Source organism: Hemitrygon akajei, chromosome 6, assembly GCF_048418815.1.
Source record: "Hemitrygon akajei chromosome 6, sHemAka1.3, whole genome shotgun sequence".
Lineage (NCBI taxonomy): Eukaryota > Metazoa > Chordata > Chondrichthyes > Myliobatiformes > Dasyatidae > Hemitrygon > Hemitrygon akajei.
Genome location: NC_133129.1, coordinates 163712416 through 163733410, shown reverse-complemented (window position 1 = coordinate 163733410; position 20995 = coordinate 163712416).

Here is a 20995-nt window from a genome sequence, read left to right as displayed (position 1 = left end):
GGGTTCTCAAACTGGAGGGTCGGCTATCCATTGCCCTCTGCCAAGACCTCAACGGTGTAGCTGTGGAAGATGATGACACATCACTATGGCAGTGAAGGTGGAGGAAGACTGCAGCAGGGAAGGGTTCCCAGTCATCTTGCATTCCATGCTACTAGACAGACCCTGATCTGTCAACATCCGTGTGGTGGCTTCCTGTGTATCAGCCTCTCCATGTTGAACAAACTTGCACACAGGCATTCTCCATTAAGGCAAACCACCCTAACATTCAAAATTAAGTCCGTGGCAATTAGCAAGTGGCAAAGGGAGCAGGATTGTGATGCCTGGAATCCCCCGGGATATTTAAGGTAAAATAAAGTAAGTTTATTATCAAAGTCAATATATGCTGTCATTTACAACCATAAGATTCATTCTCATGCAGGCATTCACAGTAAATACAAAGAAACACAATAGAATCAACGAAATACCACAAACAACAAGATGGACAAAGACAACAAACTTTGCAAATACAAAAGGAAAAAAAAGTAAGCAATAGATATTGAGAAACTGAGATGAAGAGTCCTTGAAAGTGAGTCATAGGTTGTGGGAACAGTTCAGTTTTAGGGTGAATGAAGTTGAGTGAAGTTATCCTCTCTAGGCAAGAGCCTAATGGTTGACGGTAATAGCTATTCCTGAACCTGGTGTTGTGGTCCTAAGGCTCCTGTACCTCCTTCATGATGACAGCAGTGAGAAGAGAGCATAGCCTGGAATGTGGGGGGCTGCTTTCCTGCGACAGTGCTTCATGCAGATGTACTTAATGGTAGGGAGGACTTTACCCACGTTGGACTGGACTGTAGCTGTTACTTTTTGTCAGCTTTTCTGTTGAAGGGCTTTGATGTTTCCATACCAGGCTGTGATGCAATCAGAGAGTCAATATACTCTCCACCGTACATCTAAAGAAGTTTGTCAAAAGTTTTAGGTGTCATGCTGAATCTTCACAAACTTCTAAGAAATTAGAGGCACTGTAGTGCTTTCTTTGTAATGGCACTTACTTGCTAGAACCAGGACAGATTCTCTGGAATAATAACATCAAGGAATTTAAAGTTGCTGACTCTCTCCACCACTGATCCCCTGATGAGGTCTGGCTGTAGAGGTCATTTGCAAATCAGCCGCTACAGCCCCATGAAGACCCACCAATAGACAGCCCCTTAGGTGAACACCCTACTCAGCCTGAGTGATTGCATTACTACAATAGATTTGGAATTGACAAAATGGCAGCTTTGCTTTTCTTGCAGTTAGCGGAGCTCTGGAAGTTCAACTGAACTGGGATTTGCTTTTTGTAATCAGTTTACCTTCCATGCGAAATGATGTTGATGCTCAGTTTGAAAAGTAGCAAGAGAATAATTGTTGACGTTTCGGGCCGAGATGTCGACAGTGCTTCTCCTTATAGATGCTGCCTGGCCTGCTGTGTTCCACCAGCATTTTGTGTGTGTTGTTTGAATTTCCAGCATCTGCAGATTTCCTTGTGTTTGCTAAGAGAATAATTTGTATTTTCTCACAAATGTCAATTGTTCAACAGTTTGCACTGTAAGAAACATCATTATTACCTTCAGATCCAAGCCTCACAAAGCACTGTATCAACCTTCCTGTCTTGATGGATGGTTCTGACTTTAATCATGCCTTTCTGCTGGACCTAACGTATGGGTTCAACCTGCACCCATTCGCTGAGGTAAAAACCTCCTGATTAACTATCTCTTTGACTCTCCAATCTTCACACTAATTTACTAACTGGTCTACAATCACCATGAAACCACTCTCTTGAGTTACTTCCCACAACATACAGAGCTGTCACTAGAAATCTTGCTGTCAATTATCTTAGGAACATCAGGACTATTTGCAGATGTACTGGGCTGCCAGGTTTTGACAGGAAATTTAGTAGTAGATACAGCCCAGTCTATCACAGGTAAAGCCCTCCCTACCATTGGGCTCATTGAATAATGTTCAGGTCCCATTGTAATGCCATTCCCAATCACTAAGGCAGAATATTTTGGACATTTTTATTTTCTGTGGTTGATAAAGGAACTTGAGATTAGTGTTAACTGTAAGGAAGAGATTCATAAAATTGCCAGTAATTGTAGTTCTGAGGATTGTCAAAGGAGTGGTACTTCTGTAGCGAAAAACATCTTACTAATGTAAGAAATCAGAGGATTATGGTCAAACTGGTTCAAGCTATATCAGCAATTTGAACTGTCCAAACGTCAAATTTTCAAGTCTGTTGATGACAATCCCAGGTAGAATTGTGAAAAGCAAGGAGGATATAATAGGCTTTTAGGGGTGACAGCCAAGCTGAGGGATTGGGCAGGGCATGGCGGGTACCAAATGCGCAAAGGTGGGAATTTTGGTGCACAGATTGAGATTTGGGGATTGGCCAGTGTGGAATGAGCTGCCAGCGGGTTCCATTTCAATATTTAATTGGATAGGTGCATGGATGGGAGGGGTATGGAGGGCTGTGGTCCAGTGAGGGTCAATGGGACTAGGCAGCATAATAACTTGGCACAGACTAGATAGGACTAAGGGCCTACTCTGTGCTGTAGTGTTCTAAGGCATTATCTCTAAAGTTTCACTGAACTGGCTCTGGGGATGGTGGGTTTACTGACTGAGGAGAGATTGATTAAACTCGGACTGCATTCTTGAGAGTTTAGAATAAGAGATCTCATTGAAATGTACAAAGTTCTTCTGGAACTTGCCAGGGTGGATGCTAGGGGTATTTCCCCTGGCTGTGAAGTTCAGATCCAGAGTTGACAGTGTCAACATAAAGTCTAGGCCTTTTAAGATTGAGATAAGAAGACAAGGTGCCGGTTCTTAGAGAAACAGAGACTGTGAACGCTCGGTTGCTGGATTCATTCAAAGCATGGATGGATTTGTCAGGATATTAAGAGAATCAATGGTTTGGGGACTGTGGTGGAAAATGGCAACGGGGTTGGAGATCAGCTGCAATGTTGGTGAATAGCAGAGCAGCCTCCTTGTGGCAAAATGGCTTAATCCTGCTTGTAGCACTTTCCTTACTTTTGTTGTTATTTATTATATTATATTATATTGTTAATTTATTATATTGTCTTCTTCCAATCCCTCTCCACAGTTCAACCGAAGAAGCTACAGTGGGGACATTCTTGAATTGATCGAGGTCTTTCCTGGCAGGTGGAGCTTCAGATGGAGACTAGCAGGACAGTACAAAGATGGCGTACCACAGGTCTACCAGCCTTATTCCAACAAACACAGTTTATATTATTTCATCGCTCAGTAGACCACATAGAGCTTTAACAAAAACTTTGCTAATGAATTCTAAAGACTTCATTAAATTCATCAGACAATTTGAATCTGATTTGATTATCAGTGATATAAACCAATTGGCTGTGCACAGATTTATTTACCCCCGAGTCGAATAAGAGATACCAGACAAATTCCTAATTTTTTTTTTGGAATTGCAGTTGGACAATTGACATTTGCAGTTTGGCCATGTAGCTGACAGCAATGTGCCAGAACTAAGGCTTCCATGTGGGAGAACCAAAGCAGTCCGCGATCCCTGCTGGAGCATAATGAAACTGTTACAGCAGCCATGTACATTTTTTGATAATCCCTGTCACCTATTGCAACTAATAAAGTTTCTGTTCTCTATGTGTGCAGCTGCAGAGCTAAACAGCCAAGGGTCTGATGAGGGTCATGAGATTGGCCACAACTTTAATAACCAGTCTATACTGTCCAGGGTACAATTTGCAATGAAGTCTCTTCCTCGCTAGGCTGCACAATTTGAAATGCTGAAATATCTGGATGTGTTGTATTTTGTAACTTCAAAAGATTAAACTAATTCAAAGGAAGGTAAAGGAGTCCAAAATGTGGGTCTAACTTCGAGTTTACTTTAAGCGAGATGCATGCATATCATGTGATGAGGTATGCAATTCATGTATTTATGCACATATCCTGTAAGGCATTTTAAAGAATGTTAATTAACTAATATACTGTATATACAAGATTACTCAAGTAAACTAAAATATTAAATACACAAAAGTCCTCCTGCTTAGACATAAACTCCAACTCAATAGAATGCACCTTAACTATATACACAGTAAATGATATAATACAACTGCTAAACATCCACAGAATAGTACATTTTTAAATTGTCCCATTCAGGACTAAAGGATTAATCTCCGTGAAGGATTTCTTACTCTTATGTGATAATGTCTTTCCTGACAAGGGGGATCACTTTTCTTGGTAGGTGAGACATGTGGCTGCAAAGTGACCCCAGGTTCTAGAGCCTCCTCCGTGGTAGTTGTATGAGTTGACTCTGAGACTGCAGCAAGTTGTTCTGACAGTGGCATCACCTTTCTTCTTCTAGTTTGTGCATCTTGATCTTGGGAAGGAACATTTAGTTCACTGGAATATCCTCTTATTAAACCTTCTATTACCCCCTTTACGATCTGATCTCTCCCCTTGGTTTCCTGATCCACAACATCATCTGATGAATCCCCTTTTTTCATATCTCCATTGACTTCTTTCTGTTTGGCCTTCTATTTATCTAGCCTGGCTTTGGTCTTTGTATCTACTTTTACAAGCAGTTCTATTGTCTCCCAGTTGAAGTTCATGCAATAACCTGAATGCACTTAAAGTAGACCCTGGTGCTTTATACTCACAAAAGCCGAATAATTGCAACTTCCCAAAAGCTCCTTGAACTCTCTGGAAGCTTAAAACTAAGCCACAATTCACCAATAACTGCTGATTAACATACAAGGGAAAATCTGCAGATGCTGGAAATCCAGGTGACGTACACAAGATGCTGGAGGAGCTCAGCAGGCCGGGCAATATCCGTGGAAAAGAGTACCGTTGATGTTTTGGGCCTAGGCAGGTCCTGCTGAAGGGTCTCGGCCCAAAACGTTGACTGTATTCTTTTCCATAGATGCTGCCCGGCCTGCTGAGGTTCCTCCAGCATTTTGTGTGTTAATTAACATACAGAAGCTTTCTCGGATATGTTGCATACAAAAGCTGTTGTAGTCGGACCACTGCCTTTGTCACTTGTACGCTTCTTCTGAGCAGCATGGTCCTTCCATGGTCCAATATGCTTTCCAGCTAGAGCCACAGAGGTTGGCACCAACACCTGCTTGCCCTCTGTTGAGCTTGGTGTTCAGCATGGAGACAGTTGTGGCATCATCCAGTAGGCTTCTTAATTTGCTTTCAGTTGGCTTCATTGCAAGGATGTGGCATGCAGATTGCCGGTAGATCTCCAATCAAGTTGTAATTGTCTCGGCCACTCACATCTCCACAATGTTGGTCCTGTTTTTACCACATACAAGGTCAATGCGGCTTGTTGGTTGTTCAGTTCACTGTTATGAATGTCATTCCCACGGGAGTTATCTTTTCTCCAATATAACTTCTTAACTGGATATCTGGAGGCTTCAGTTTAGTATCTTTGAAAAGCTGTTCAAACTCATTCTGTGGAACGACTGAAACAGCTGAACCAATGTCGAATTTCATGTTAATTAATTTGCCGTTTACTTCCATCTTAAGCCATATTGCCCGTCTGTCGTTAATTTTCACACTATAAATATCAAGGCTGCACAGTCCTATGTCACTCACATCATTGTCAGACTTTTCATCAACCGTGTGTTCTTTTTGAAACTGCAGCTTTGTTTCCTCTTCCCTGTGCTCTTTGTATGTGTTGTATATGTTGCATTTTCTGCAAGGTTCGCCTTTAAATCTGCACTTGTGAGCATGTGAGCCCCTGCCACAACCGTGACAGAATTTGTTTGCGATTTCGTTCATGCTCACTTTCAATCCTGACTGCAACTCAACTGCATCTCCCTCTGTGGTTTCCATTAAAACAGCATTTTCAACTGCTCTCTTAAACGTAAACAGAGCTTCAGTTAGGAGTCATTTTTGAATGCTTTCTTTTAAGATTCTTCAAACTAAATGATCTCTTAGGGTATCATCAAGCACATTACGAGACTGATAATGCTCAGGCAATGCCTTTAATTCAGCCACATATGCTGAAATGGACTCCCCTTTATTTTGATTCCGCTTATGGGACTTAAAACATTCTGCAATCAACAATACTATTATTTCTAAATGTTCCTGAATTACATTTACAATATCGGCAAAGCTAATTTTGGATGGTTTGGTTGGAGCAGTTAAGCTTTGAAGAAAACTGTATCTCTTTAAACCCATTGCACTCACCAGAATTGGCACTGGCTTCTCATTGGCTATTTCCTTTCTTTCAATATTCTGTTCCAATAGCCCAGTAAACGTAAGCCAATTACCCATTGTGTAATCAAACTTGTCAATCTTTCTGATGTAGCCAGCCACTTCTGATTTTTTAAATGATTATTAAAACTCAGTAGTCACTCATTATGAACCATAGATTCTTCCATTTGCTGACTTTTAAAACTCGATCATGTCTTCCTTTCCGAAGAGCACATCTGCACTGCACCTTTTGAACTTGACCATCTCTCTGTAAGCACAAGACTGTGTTTTTATAAAATTCAACCATTCCTCACTGAATTTTTTTTAGTTTGAATGTCTTGCTGCACTTCAACTGGTCAATATCCATCTCAGATTCGTTTTAAATATACCTCGTTGTCAATGTTATGTTTTGTAACTTCAAAAGATTAAACTAATTCAAAGGAAGACAAGGGAGTCCAAAATGTGGGTCTAAATTCAAGTTTACTTTTTTTTTATTTTAAAATTTTTTTTTATTAGTTTTTCAAAATATTTTACAAATTAAAAACCCCAAATCCCAATGAGGAACATTAATACAGTGCAAAATTAAGCATACAATAACAATATGCTACAAAGGAAGAGAATTTAACAAAAAAAGCACCTAAATTAAAGACAGATAAGCTTAGTATCCTCCCCAAGCCCCACAACACAAGAAAAAACAACAACAACTCCAGATCAACCACACCACAATATAGAGAGTATAAGTCAGGTCAGTCAAACTCCCAAACTGTGAATACACTTAGCAACAGAGGATAATAATGCCTACTACCAGAAAAAAAAGGGAGCTGAAAGCAAGGGACCGAAAAGAAGAAAAAAAAACAAACAAACAAACAAACCCTAGTCAAGAGGAAGGTTATGAAAGTACTCGACAAAAGGTCCCCAGACCTTATGGAACTTTAAATCCGAATTGAGAACTGAATAATGAATTTTTTCGAGGTCCAAGCAGGCCATAATGTCGTTAAGCCATTGCACATGAGTGGGCGGGGCAACATCTCTCCATCTAAGGAGGATCAAGCGTCTCGCCAGGAGAGAGGCAAAGGATAGTATTCGGCATTTGGTCGGACCCAGACATAAATCTGTCTCGCCCCAAAAACCGAACAGAGCAATTAAGGGGTTTGGTTCTAGGTGCTGATTCAGAATACCCGATAGTGTAGTGAAGACATCTTTCCAGAATTTCTCCAAGCTAGGACAGAACCAGTACATATGGATGAGAGAGGCCACGCCCCTCTTGCATTTATCACAGAGCGGACTAATGCCAGGGTAGAATCGAGATAGTTTAGATTTAGACATATGGGCTCTGTGAGCAATCTTAAACTGTAAAAGGCAATGGCGAGCACAAAGGGAGGTTGAGTTAACCGATTTGAGAACTGAGTCCCAGCTCTCATCGGAGAAGGAGATATTTAAATCCTGCTCCCAGGCAATTTTAATTTTATCCACAGGGGCCCGTCGTAAGGCCGCTAGTTTATCTCTGATAATTGATATTAAACCCTTACCTAGTGGATTAATGGAGAGAAATAGGTCCATAACATTTTTTGCAGGCATTTCAGGAAAGTTAGGAATTAAGGGAGCAATAAAGTGTCGGACTTGGAGATATCTGAAAAAATGAGCGTTAGGCAGATTGAACTTAACAGAGAGCTGCTGAAAAGAAGCGAAGCGATTATCAATGAAAAGATCTTCAAAATGTCTAATGCCCTTCCTATACCAAACATGGAATGCTGAATCGTACGTAGTAGGTAAAAAAAGGTGATTATGTGCGACAGGGCTGGAAACGGAGAACCCCTGGAAACCGTATCATTTCCTGAACTGGGCCCATATACGCAAAGTGTGTCTAACAAGAGGATTGGCCATTGATCTGGGCAGACTACTAGGGAGTGCAGAGCCAAGAAGTGCAGAGATAGATAATTCTTTAGTGGAGCTCAACTCCATTGCCACCCAGTTAGGGCACTCGGGTTGGCCGTGGAAGAAAGACCAAAAGGTAGCACAGCGTATATTAGCTGCCCAATAATATAAACGAAAGTTAGGTAAAGCCATGCCACCCTCTTTTTTAGATTTTTGGAGATGATTCAAGTTTACTTTAAGCGAGGCATGCGCGTATCACATGGTAATGTGATGATGTATGCAATTCACTTATTTATACACGTAACCCATAATGTATTATTTAAACAAACAAGGTGTAGTGGCATCAGCACTGGACTTCAAGGTGGATGGTTCTGAGTTCTAATCCGGCTGGGATCCAATCTGGGCAGCAGCAGTATCTGCTCTGAAGAAAGGCCTGGCAAACTACTTCCGTATAGTGCCACAAAAACTCGATGGACAACTACACCACCCATAGGGTCGCCATGAGTCGACGGCGACTCGACGGCACTCAACAACAACAACATATATACACTCAAGATTACTCAAATATAGCTGAAACATTAAATACACACAGGATATTCCGCAGTGCAATGGAGATCCCAACGATCATGATAAAGCACTATCTGATGTATAAGCGCCTCAGAAGAAAGTATTGCAGGAAAAGCCAAGCTCTTGGTTGGAGAGAATGTGGCAAGATGTCATTCAGCATCATCACAGCTGGCATGGGCCTCTGCCTGGCTGGAAGCTATTGTTGTGGATCGGTTTGGAAATGTTACACGCTGCAGATTGAATTGAAGTACCGTGTCTATTCTACCTCTAAGCTTAATGAGACAAATTATGCTACAACCTTCACTACATGACTCTGCAAAATCATAATTTGCCTTGAAAAAGTTAACTACTGGAGATCTAGTAAACAGGCCCTTAGAAGACTGTATAAAACTATTGTTTCACACCAACTAGCACACACTAATCTGCCTCCAGTGTGAGTGGGCTACTGACTTGTCATTCCTCGCAATGATTTGTTTTTGCAATAATTGGAAGCAAGAACATTCTCAGGCCAATTACCTCTACCATCAATCAGTGACCCTTAATCCTATCTTCAGAATACATATGATAGACATGTTTGCATTAATGATATATCATAATATATTATGCTTAAATGAAACCTTATGGCTGCTGTATTTGATTGGAGATCCCTGAAATTACCACATGACCTCTTGTGCCACCTTGTTCCCATCTGATCAGTTAGGGATAAATTGACTGTTTACTCATTCAGAAAATATTTGAACAGGACCTCTGTGTGGGTAATGATTAACTGAGCATTCTCTGGCCTGGAACAGCGAGTTGTGTCAACTCTGTGTCACGTAAGTAAGCAAAAACAATTCATCCTCACAGTGACTTCTGTGTGCGATAATGAACTACAGAAACACGCTGCCAATGGTACATTTCAAATGGATCTATAAATGGCTAAATTAGTTTGGCAAAATGAACAAAATATGGGCCCGAAGGAATGGTTAAATCAGGATAGATGTGACAGCAATTCATGCAAAGCCAATTGGAAAGATTTGTTAAGTCCTACAGTTTTATTGGAGCTGGGGTTTTGCCGTGACTTTTGCTATTTATTTTGGATACATGAATGAAATTGATAGTACTTACAAATCTCATTTGACTGTTTGCAAGTTTATTGGAGCACTTAATCCATTGGAAATTTCTGCTTTATCTTGATTTTGCACACCAGTAGTTTTAAATGAAAACTACATTCCTTAAATACAGTTTGTATTGCTTTGACTTACAATGAGATTAGAGATTGGATTGATTTGCTTCAAATAATAAATTAAACTATGCAACTGTTTTGTGTTCTTTCTGTTTGGGTAAATAGTTACATGTTGGTGACTATGGCCCTTGTAAATTCAAAGCACTAAACCACAGGAGGTAAGTCAATGCGATCCCTGCTTTGTTATGTAATGAACTATATTTCAATAAAATGATTGGTCTGAGGAGTGGTTAAATCAAACTGTATTTAAAGTGTTGTGCAATATTTGTGACTCTGGAGCTGAAATGAGTAGCACATGTTGTCCAAGCTAAACTGAACTTCAGTTAAATTTTACTGGTGTGGGTATAAACGACCATGGATAGATTAGCTGCTCTGCTTTATGCCTCTATTAATGTAGGCCCACATTTGGCACAACTTTAATACACAAGCAGCAAGTTTATAGAAAAAAAACTATCATTTGGTTTCCTGGACAACTGTTAAAATTTATTTTAACATTTTACATTTAATAAAAAAACTCCTGAACACAACGATGAGCCAGTTCAATCCTGCGGAGGGTGGGCCTGCAGGAGTGTGGTGCTTGGGTGGTGGATGACGATCTGTTGGAGGCCTGGTGCTGGGAAGGGAACCCTAGATTTCAAAGAAAGTTGTGGTGTGAAAGAACTTGGGGAGGTAACATGAGGAGGTGAGTTTTGTAAGATGTTGGGGTATTAGGGAAATAATTTGTTCTTGGGACTACTGATGGATGTCAGGCTCTCAGAGGAATACAAGGAAGTTGGGAGTTGGAAAATTAGTTTCTAATTTTGGAAGATTGGTAGGAGTATTTAACTTGGCAAGCATGAAACCGTGAATTGAGAAAGATAGCATCAAGATGAAAGTGTTGGTGCAGGGTTTAGATTTCCAGGTGTAATATTTGGATGCGGGATGTAGGTTTACCTGTGGGGAGGGAACAGGCAGTGATTCGATGCATTGCTTCACTTCTAGCTTTTTGAATACTTTTAGAGTACAATTTCTGGACAGCTGATTCATTAGTATTCCTCAGGAAAGGCAATTTTGTTTTACCCCAAGTAAATAGGACTACATGTGACTCCAGACAGAACAATATGATTCATTTTTAACTGGGAGTGAGAAATAATTAACGACATTTGGAATTGTCAACATTCTACAGAAGAAAGCATTGAAAAAACCCAACCTGTGGGTGATTTACAGTAGATAAAAAAAAGCCAGATCTCAGTAATTTGATTACAATATACGATGGCAACCTAGGTGCATAGGGTGGTGAAGAAGGCATTTGGTATGCTTCCCTTCAACAGCCAGGGCACTCAATATGAAGTTTTGGAATTCATTTTGCAGCTGTATAAAAGTTTGGTTAGACCATATATGGAGTACGATGGATACCAGTTAATAGGGTCATTGGTTAATTGGGGCAGGCTTGGGACAACACTTAAAGATCAAAACCTAATTGAGAAAATTGGGACATTTATTTGGGACATTATGGTGCTTAATTGGGACAAGAGACTGTTGCCGAAGTTTCCAACTAGCATCAGCTGTGTGCACTTATGTGGCGTTAGACACTACACCATGCTTTGAGCAAATGGTTTTTAAATAGTGTCAGTTGCCTGTGTTTGTGTTCAAAAAGCAGTGATTTTTGTCACTGATGGTTGGCAAGAAATAAGCAGTAAGAAAATTCTGAACTGTTTTGCTCACTGTAGTTTCAAGGGTTCAGACTTGGAGATGGCAGAAACAGCCGGGAGTGAAAATGAAACGATTTCACTACTTTAACAAGTTCGAAACTACAAAGAATTCAAAGTTATTGACAATCATCTCGAATGTTAAAAAATGAAAATAAAGATTTGGAGGATACAATCATCGAAAGAAATGCATGAAGGCAGTTCTTTATCAGAATTAGGTACCTGCACTGATTTTGTTCAGTTAGTCAGTCGAAAGAATATACAGTGTTCGATAACTATTAGGAACGAATACACAGTTTTGTAGCACTGTTATAATATTGGCAGTATACTCACTTGTTCTGTAATACATAATTTACTCAGTTAAACAGTAGTTCATCATTTTAATAACTTTTTAACTATTTCCATGAAACTTCAGCTAATTGGGGCAACTGCTTAATTGGGCTAAGATGTACTGGTCCCACTGAGTCCCAATTAACCAGAATCCACTGTATTTTGTGCAGTCTGGTCACCACACTGTAGGAACAATGTGGAGGCTTTGAAGACAGTTCAGAACATATTCACCAGGATGTTACCTGGATTGGAATGTATTATCTATAAGGAGAGATGGACAAATGTGGATTGTTTTCTCAGAGCTTTGGAGACTAAAGGTGCAAACTGAAAGAAGTTAACAAAATTAAGTGAGGCATAGATAGGGTGGATAGAGTCTTTTTCTCCAGGCTAGAAATGTCAATTTCTTGATGGCATAAATGTAAGTTGAGGAGATTTGTGCAGCTTCTTTTTTTAACACCAGTGCCAGGACCATGCTCTCAGGGGAAGCAGATGCAATAGCACATTTAAGAGGCAATTAGATAGTCACCTGATCAGTGATGGAATATAGAGGCCTACTGAGCATGTACGGGTAGTTGGAAGTCAGTGCGGACCTAATGGACCCATTTGTCTATGTTTCGGCAGGAAGAAATTAGTAAGGAGGAATTTCTTCATAATATGTCTCTAATAGCATGTCTCAGGACGAGTCAACTCATTAGGCATTTTTTAATGATTGGAATTTTATTATTTTAACTTCAGCATGCAATTTTGCTGGAGTCTAAAATTCTGGCTCAATTACACAGTACATTCTAAACCAGTTAAAAATCCTCAATTAAAGATTCCTGACACCTTGTGGCCATTCTGTGCTACTGCAGGTAATGTTACATTTCAGCCCTTTGTCCTCGTTGTTGTCATCCTCCAAAGTTCTCTGGGGTCCTGGATGATTTGCTTCCTCTCCTGTTCCATGCATTCTCAAGTAGCTGATGAGGCAAAATGGTGACCTGCACCTTCTACTACTGGTAAGGAGAGAGATGCTTGAGGCAGCTGGGTGGGTGAATACTTGCTGTTGTTTACACAGGGTGTCTACACTCATGACTGCTTTGTTATCTGCACCCTCACACCTACATGTTAATGCAAGTATCTAATCAGCCAATCTTGTTGTAGCAACTTAATGCATAAAAGCATGCAGACATGGTCAAGAAGTTCAGTTGTTGTTTAAAGCAAACATCAGCATGGGGAAGAGATCTGATCTAAGTGACTTAGACTGTGGAATGATTGTTACTACCAGATGAGAGATCTCAGAAACTGCTGATGTCCTGAGATTTTCATGCACAACAGTCTCTAGAGTTTTCAGAGAATGGTGCAAAAAAAACCCAAAGAACATCCGGTGAGCATAGATTCTGTGGGCAAAAATACCTTGTTAAAGCGAGAGGTCAGAGGAGAATGGTTCCAGTTGGCAGTGTGAAAGTAACTCAAATAACCGCCTGTTGCAACAGTAGTGTACAGAAGGGCATCTCTGAATGCACGACATTGAAGTGGACGGGCTACAGCAGCAGAAGATCACAAACATACAATCAGAGGCCTCTTTATTAGGTACAGGAAGTACCGAATACAGTGGCCACCGAGTGTATGTGCTCTCATCAAGTAGACTGTATGTTCTTGGGTTCTCGGAGCCTGGGTGCTCGTTCACTTAGAAAGGTTGTGGGTCATGGACTCTGACAAGTCACTCGGAATGCTACGTTTTCAAAGAGCCTTTGGGAACATTCATTTTATTCACCCAGTAACCTTTTGCTATGACTGGACTGAAATCGGATGCCCTATTCTGTGTCTTGGATTACAAGTGGTCTGCCACCTATTAGAGATGATTGGATGCCACTAGACCCCAATGATAGGGCTGTCAGTCTGGGACAGATGCTGATCTTGCTTCACTTCCCGTCCACTGGCTTTAGAAGATTTTGTGGAGATGGTTTTGGTGGTATCCATACACACCCCTCCCGGAAGGTTCTTCTCTCTGACATGGGAGATATGGTTGTAAATTTGTTATTGAAATTCCTATTTGTTGATGCTAAAATTTCAATTACTTTGCCCTGTTTTTCAACTGACTTTATTTTACAACTTTTAAACTTATTGTTGGGTAGTGGATAGTTTACTGTAGGATGGAGTCACAGGTAGTTAAAAGATTCCTGGATACGTACATGGAGCTTAGAAAAATAGAGGGCTATGAGTAACCCTAGGTAATTTCTAAAGTAAATACATGTTTGGCACAGAATTGTGGGCTGAAGGACCTGTATTGTGCTGTTGGTTTTCTATGTTTCTATGTACTTTTGTCAAGGTCAGATTCTGGCTTGAGAAGTTTTTGCAGGTTGCTCCTTCCAGCAGGTACTGACTGCTTTTCTGTTCTTTAAGTTTGGAAGTCAGTTTCGTGGGCCATTTAGGTGACTGGGCTGTAGACAGCCCCCAAGCCCACCATGGTTACCAGTAGATACAAGAGGCCTCTGTTCTGTTCACCGTATTACACACTCAGAGGCCACATTATTAGGTACCTCTGCTTGTTAATGTAAGTATTTAATCAGCCAATCATGTGGCAGTAACTCAATGCATAAAAGCATGCAAACATGGGAAATGGTTCAGTTGTTGTTCAGGCCAAACACCAGAGTGTTGAAGAGGCAGAAGAAAGGAAATTATAGGCCAGTTAGTCTGACCTCAGTGGTTGGGAAGAAGTTGAATTTGATTGTTAAGGATGTGGTATTGGAGTACTTGGAGGCACATGATAAAATAGGCCAAAGTCAACATGGTTTCCTCAAGAGAAAATCTTGCCCGACAAATCTGGTGGAATTCTTTGAAGAAATAACAAGCAGAATATGCAAAATGAGAATCAGTGGATGCTGTTTACTTGGATTTTTAGAAAGCCTTTGACAGGTGCCACACATGAGGCTGCTGAACCAGTTAAGAGTCCCTGGTATTACAGGAAAGATACTAACATGGATAGAGCATTAGCTAATTGGCAGGAGGGAAAGAGTGGGAATAAAGGGAGACTTTTCTGGTTGGCTGTTGGTAACTAGTGGTTTTCCACAGGGGTCTATGTTGGGACTAATTCTTTTTACGTTTCATGTCCATAATTTGGATGATGGAAATGATTGCTTTGTGGCCAAGTTTGCAGGTGCTACAAGAATAGGTGGAGGGGCAGGTAGTGTTGAGAAAGCAGAGAGGCTGAAGAATGGGCAAAGAAGTGGCAGATGGAATACAGTGTTGGGAAGTGTATGGTCATGCTATGGTAGAAGAAACAAAATCATAGACTATTTTCTGAATGAAGAAAAAATTCAAAATGCTGAGATGTGAAGTGACCTGGGAGTCCTTGTGCAGGGTTTCCTAAAGGTTAATTTGCAGGTTGAGTCTGTGATGAGGAAGGTAAATGCAATGTTGGCATTCATTCAAAGAGGTCTAGAATATAAAAGCAAGAATGCAATATTGAGGCTTTATAAGGCAGTGGTGAGATCTTAGTTGGATTCGATTCAATAAGATCATGCCTGATCTGTCTGTAAACTCAGCTCCATCTACATGCCTTTTCCCCACAACCCTTAATTTCCCTACTATGTAAAAATCTATCTAACTGTATCTTAAATATATTTAGTGAAGAAGCTTCAACTGCTTCCCTGGGCAGAGACTTCCACGGATTCACCACTCTCCGGGAAAAACAGTTTCTCCTCATCTCCGTCCTAAATCTTCTCCCCTGAATCTTGAGGCAATGTCCCCTAGTTCTAGTCTCAAATTTTAAGCCCCTTAACTAAGAAGGGATGTGCTGACATTGCAGAGGCTTCAAAGGAAGCTCATAAAATGATTCCAGAACTGAATGCATTGTCTTATGAGGAGTGTTTGATGGCTCTTGGCCTGTACTCACTGGAATTCGGAAGAATGGGATAGTGGTCACTTTGAAACCTATCGAATGTTGAAAGGCCTCAAGAGTGGATGTGGAGAGGATTCTAGCATGGGTGAGTCTAGGACCAGAGGGCAGCCTCGGGATAGAGGGATGTCCATTTGGGACAGAGATGAAGAGGAATTTCTTTAACCAGAGAGTGAAGAATCTGGGGAATTCATTGTCCAGGTGCCTGTGGAGACCAAGCCTTTGGATATATTTAAAGCAGAGGTTGATAGATTCTTGATTCATCTGGGCATGAAGGGTTACATGGAGAAGGTCGGAGATTGGGGCTGAGAGAGAGATGGATCAGCTATGATGACATGGAGGAGCTAACTTGATGGGCCAAATAGCCTAATTCTGCTCCTATATCTTATGGTCCTATATGTAAAGGAGGTATGATGGGCGCACTCATCTGGGCAGACTCCTGGAAATCTCTGGAAGAAATCTCTCTGAACTCCAAAGCAGCATACCTTTAAGACAGTATTAAGGGATGACCCACAAGGGCTACAGAAACAGCCCCCAAAAAATTGACAGAACACATCCTTAGAAACCATTTATTAAGCAGCAAGATAGCCAGACTGGCCACCTCCTTGATCTGATCCTGTGGGCGTTATGTTGTCCATTTAACATGCATATTTATTTGCGCTTTCCCCTGAGTAATTAAGCGCAGCAAACCCCAGGATGTCCCATACTCTACAATGACACTGAAACAGTTTGAAGAATGGTTTTATTTGTATTATTGGTTGCGACCGTCCCATTAACTCCTGATTTATGTTGCTTCCCCCCACCCCACGCAATGGTGTTTCCCTCCAGTTCCTTGTGTTTCTTCCCACATTTTCTTCATAATGGCACTTTCGTGCTGGACCCAGGACAGATCCTCTGAAATGATAACACCGAGCAATTTAACGTTGCTGACCCTCTCCACCTCTAATTATAAGTATGTGTTCTGTCAGTATTTCTTGGGGGGTTGGTGGGCTGTTTCTGTAGTCCTTGTGAGTCATTACAAAGAAAACAAGGTATATCTTGTGTCTAAGATGATGAGAGGCATCGATCATGTGGATAATCAGAGGCTTCTTCCCAGGGCTGAAATGGCTAACACGAGAGGGCACAGTTTTAAGGTGCTTGGAAGTAGGTACAGAGGAGAAGTCAGGGATAAGTTTTTTATGCAGAGAGTGGTAAGTGCGTGGAATGGGCTGCTGGCAATGGTGGTGGAGGTGGATAAGAGACTCTTGGATAGGTACATTACCATCATGGATGACCCTATCAGGATTTAAGCATCACACTTGAGATTTCAGGAACTCAAAATCCTCTCCATGACAACGGGGTGATGATCCTCATAGAAGGATCTGGAACTCCTGTGGGGCTAAACCATTGTATGTAATCCTAATAAATACACAAGGAAAATGAGGGTCATAGCAGTTTAATTTTTAAAAGGCAAAGTATTTTGATGTACTAAATTCAGCCTGACTTGTACATTTATACTTCGTTGTGGTTGCATTAACACAGCGGTGTCTAACATTTTTGAATAAAACCCAATGATATAGACATGGTTCCCCATATCCAACCTCATTTGCAAGCTACTCATTTTGAGAAACTGGGGCAGACTGGCTGGGACTGCTAATAGGTAATGATCTCTTCCTAAAAAAAATGAACTCTCCTTTTGATGTTTGGATTAATTACGTAGGGACCCAGATTATTGCTTCTGGTTGGGACTGATCACATGAAATGAAAATATTTATTAAATAATCTGCCCAGGCTGCAAATCTGAAATAGAAACAGAGAATGCTGAGAAACTTAGCAAGTCAGACCACATCTATAGAAAGGGAACTGGTTAATGTTTCAAGTCCAGTACCTTTGTCAGGCCTGGGAATGAGAAAATAAATCAGATGGGAGGAAAGGGTTAGATTGACCTTACAATACGTTAAAAGTTTGGCACAACACCATATACTGTGCTGTAGTGTTCTAAGTCTTGTTTTCAGTGGGGTAGTTGGTGGAGGAGGGAGGGTGAAATGGGCAGAACAAGATGAATAACTTTGTTAGGAAAAATTCTTTGCTGTTCTGGCTACTTCTGTCTGACATCCTTTTGACTCAATTTGTCTTATTCTAGTCTGCTAGGCACATCCCACAGTCTTGCTGTTACCCAGACAGAATCATCACGTGCTTTGCCACAGCAAACATTCACATTATCATAGATGATTCCTTTGTTTTATTCACTTCCCCACCCTTCCTACTGAAACTTGTTTTTGTTTTATCTTTATACTGTAAGGTCGGACTAGACTTGAAGCTGAAATGGATGTTGTAACCTTGAATAACTGGAGCAGATTCAGAGGTGGATTAATATAAATCAAACTGATTCTGACTGAGGCATGATCATTCATTCTGAAAGTGCCCACAGGCACCAAATCTAATGTGCATATATAAATGGTTAATTCGTTAATGTGTCTGAGGGTGGAGCTACTTAATATCTTTAAAATGATTTTAATGTAAAGTGGCATCGAAGGATTTATGGTGCTGGATCTTTTCCACCGGAGATTTGTGATTTTCCACCAGAGATTGGTGCATTTTGCATGTTTTTAAAAGCTCTATTAAAGCTGCCAAAGGGGCTGAATGGGTGTTAACTCTCAGATGATATTTTAATATTTGGGCATACAGTAGAGTGCACACCAAGCTGAGAGCAATGTGCTCTCCTTCCCCTGCCCTTTATCTCTTTTACCTAACAACTTTCCAGCTCTTTACTTCACCCCTTCCCCCCTCCCAGTTTCACCTATCACCTTGTACTTTTTCCTCCCTTCCCCCCCGCCTTATGGCCCTGATGTGGTGAACTACATATACCTGTCTGGACTGCTCCTGTGGCTCCTCCCACAGACCCCTGTATAAAGACGACTGAGGCCTGTTGCCCTGCCTCATTCCCCAGGATGTAGTGTTGTTCATTCTTCCAGTCAATAAAAGCCGATACCTCGCTTCCTACGTCTCAGCGTGAGTTATTGATGGCGCGTCACCTGGCTTCTCTTTTTCCCCAGTCCGACTGGAGGGTCTCAGTTGGAAATTCGAGTGCATAACTCTTTTCCATAGATACTGCCTGGCCTGCTGAGTTCCTCCAGCATTTTTGCTTTGGATTTCCAGTATCTGCAGAATTTCTCATGTGAGAGCAATGTGCTTTCTTGCTTGTGCTGACAAGCAAGCTTTTTTTCTCTCTAGAAGGCCCCTGAGGGAAATAACTCCTCCTCTTCAATTATAAAGCACCTTTGAGCATCACAGGAGAAGAGAGAGCAGTAGGGCAAGTCCGTAACAGGGTATGGAAGCATGTGTCAAGACTCCTTAAACTGTGGCTTTGTAATCAGACAAAATAGGGTGGCACTGAGGAGGTCAACCTTGTTGTTTATTCAAATCTGTACAAATATCCTCCTCCACCCATGTTATTCAGTGGCTAACCCTGGACTCAGCAAGCTAGATTGGCTACTGTCCAACCATTGCGGCAGTTTGAAGTTCTCATTTACTAGTTTATAAATCAAACTCTTCATTATCTTGCTTCTTTTTTGTTTGTCACCACTGTCCAAGTGTTGGCATTCCTCCAATAGACTTTCCAATGCCATCTCCTCCAACCCTGGATAACTCTCAGCTTATCTACAACATGCCTCCTTTGAACATGTCTGCCCATTCTCCTTTTATACAATTCAAATTAAAAGATACCTGACTGGGCAAGTAACAGTATATGAGTGCTGGTGGCAACAAGGCATGTACCAATATTTTAATGGAACTTAGATGGGATAAGACAATGTTACAGAAGCACAAGAGATTCTGCAGATGCTAGAAATCCAGAATAAGGAACTCAGCCGATCAGGAAGCCTCTATGAAAAGGAACAAAGAGTCAATATTTTGGCCGAGACCCTTCATCAGAACTGGAAAGAAAAGGGGAAGAAGCCAGGATGAGATGGTGGGAGGGGAAGAGAAGGTGTACAGACTAGAAGGAGATAGGTGAAGCCATGTGAGGAGAAAGGTAGGTGGGTGGGGGAGGGAATGAAGTGAGAAGCTGAAAGGTGATAGGAGGAAATGGTAAAGGGCTGAAGAAGAAGGAATCTGATAGGAGAGGAGAGTGGATCACGGCAGAAAGAGAAGGAGGGACACCAGAGGAAGGTTGTAGGCAGGTAAGAAGAGAAGAGGTGAGAGGAGAACCAGAATGAGGAATGTAAGGGGGGGGGGGGGGAAGAAATTACTGGAAGTTAGAGAAATCCATGTTCATGCCATCAGGTTAAAGGCTACTCAGAAGGAATATGAGATGTTGCTCCTCCAATCTTAGAGTGGCCTCAGAGGAGGAAGTCCTTGGGAACCTGTCAAAAATTGATTCTGGGTCAAAGGTAGACATCCTGACTTAGCATGAGGTGGTAACCCAAGAAAGCTGATAAAGTTAATGGGTTCAGGCACGGATTGAAGATGAGCACTTCTTTATTCCAAAGTTTAAATTATGAAGACTTTATTTCTTCTGAGACAGCATGATACATTGTTCAGATAGAACTAGGTATCAAAGATGGTTTTGGATGTGGTTGCTGTGGATCTGTGCCTATATCAATCCTTTGGATGTCTCCCATTTACAACCGAGTGGGAAATAAAGACCATGCAACGTACCAATTACAATCTGATGCACTGGTGGAGGCAGAATTGAATTGACTTCATTACTTACATCCTCCATATATATGAGGGGTAAAAAATTTTATGTTACATCTCTGCCTAAGTGTGCCATGTGCAATTATAGTAATGTATAATAAATATTATGTATTATATACAACAGGATAGTCAGTATAACATAGAAATACAGTTGTGTCAGCATGAATTAATCAGTCTGATGGCCTGGTGGAAGAAGCTGTCCCCGGAGCCTGTTGGTCCTGGCTTTTATGCTGTGGTACTGTTTCCCAGATGGCAGCAGCTGGAACAGTTTGTGGTTGGGATGACTTGGGCCCTTTTTACACACCTGTCTTTGTAAATGTCCTGAATCATGGGTAGTTCACATCTGCAGATGCGCTGGACTATTCTCACCACTCTCTGCAGAGTCCTGCAATTGAGGGAAGTACAGTTCCCACACCAGACAGTGATGCAGCCAGTCAGGATGCTCTCAATCGTGCCCCTTTAGAAAGTTCTTAGATTTTGGGGGGCCATACCAAGCTTCTTCAACCGTCTGAGGTGAAAGAGATGTTCTTGTGCCTTTTTCACCTCACA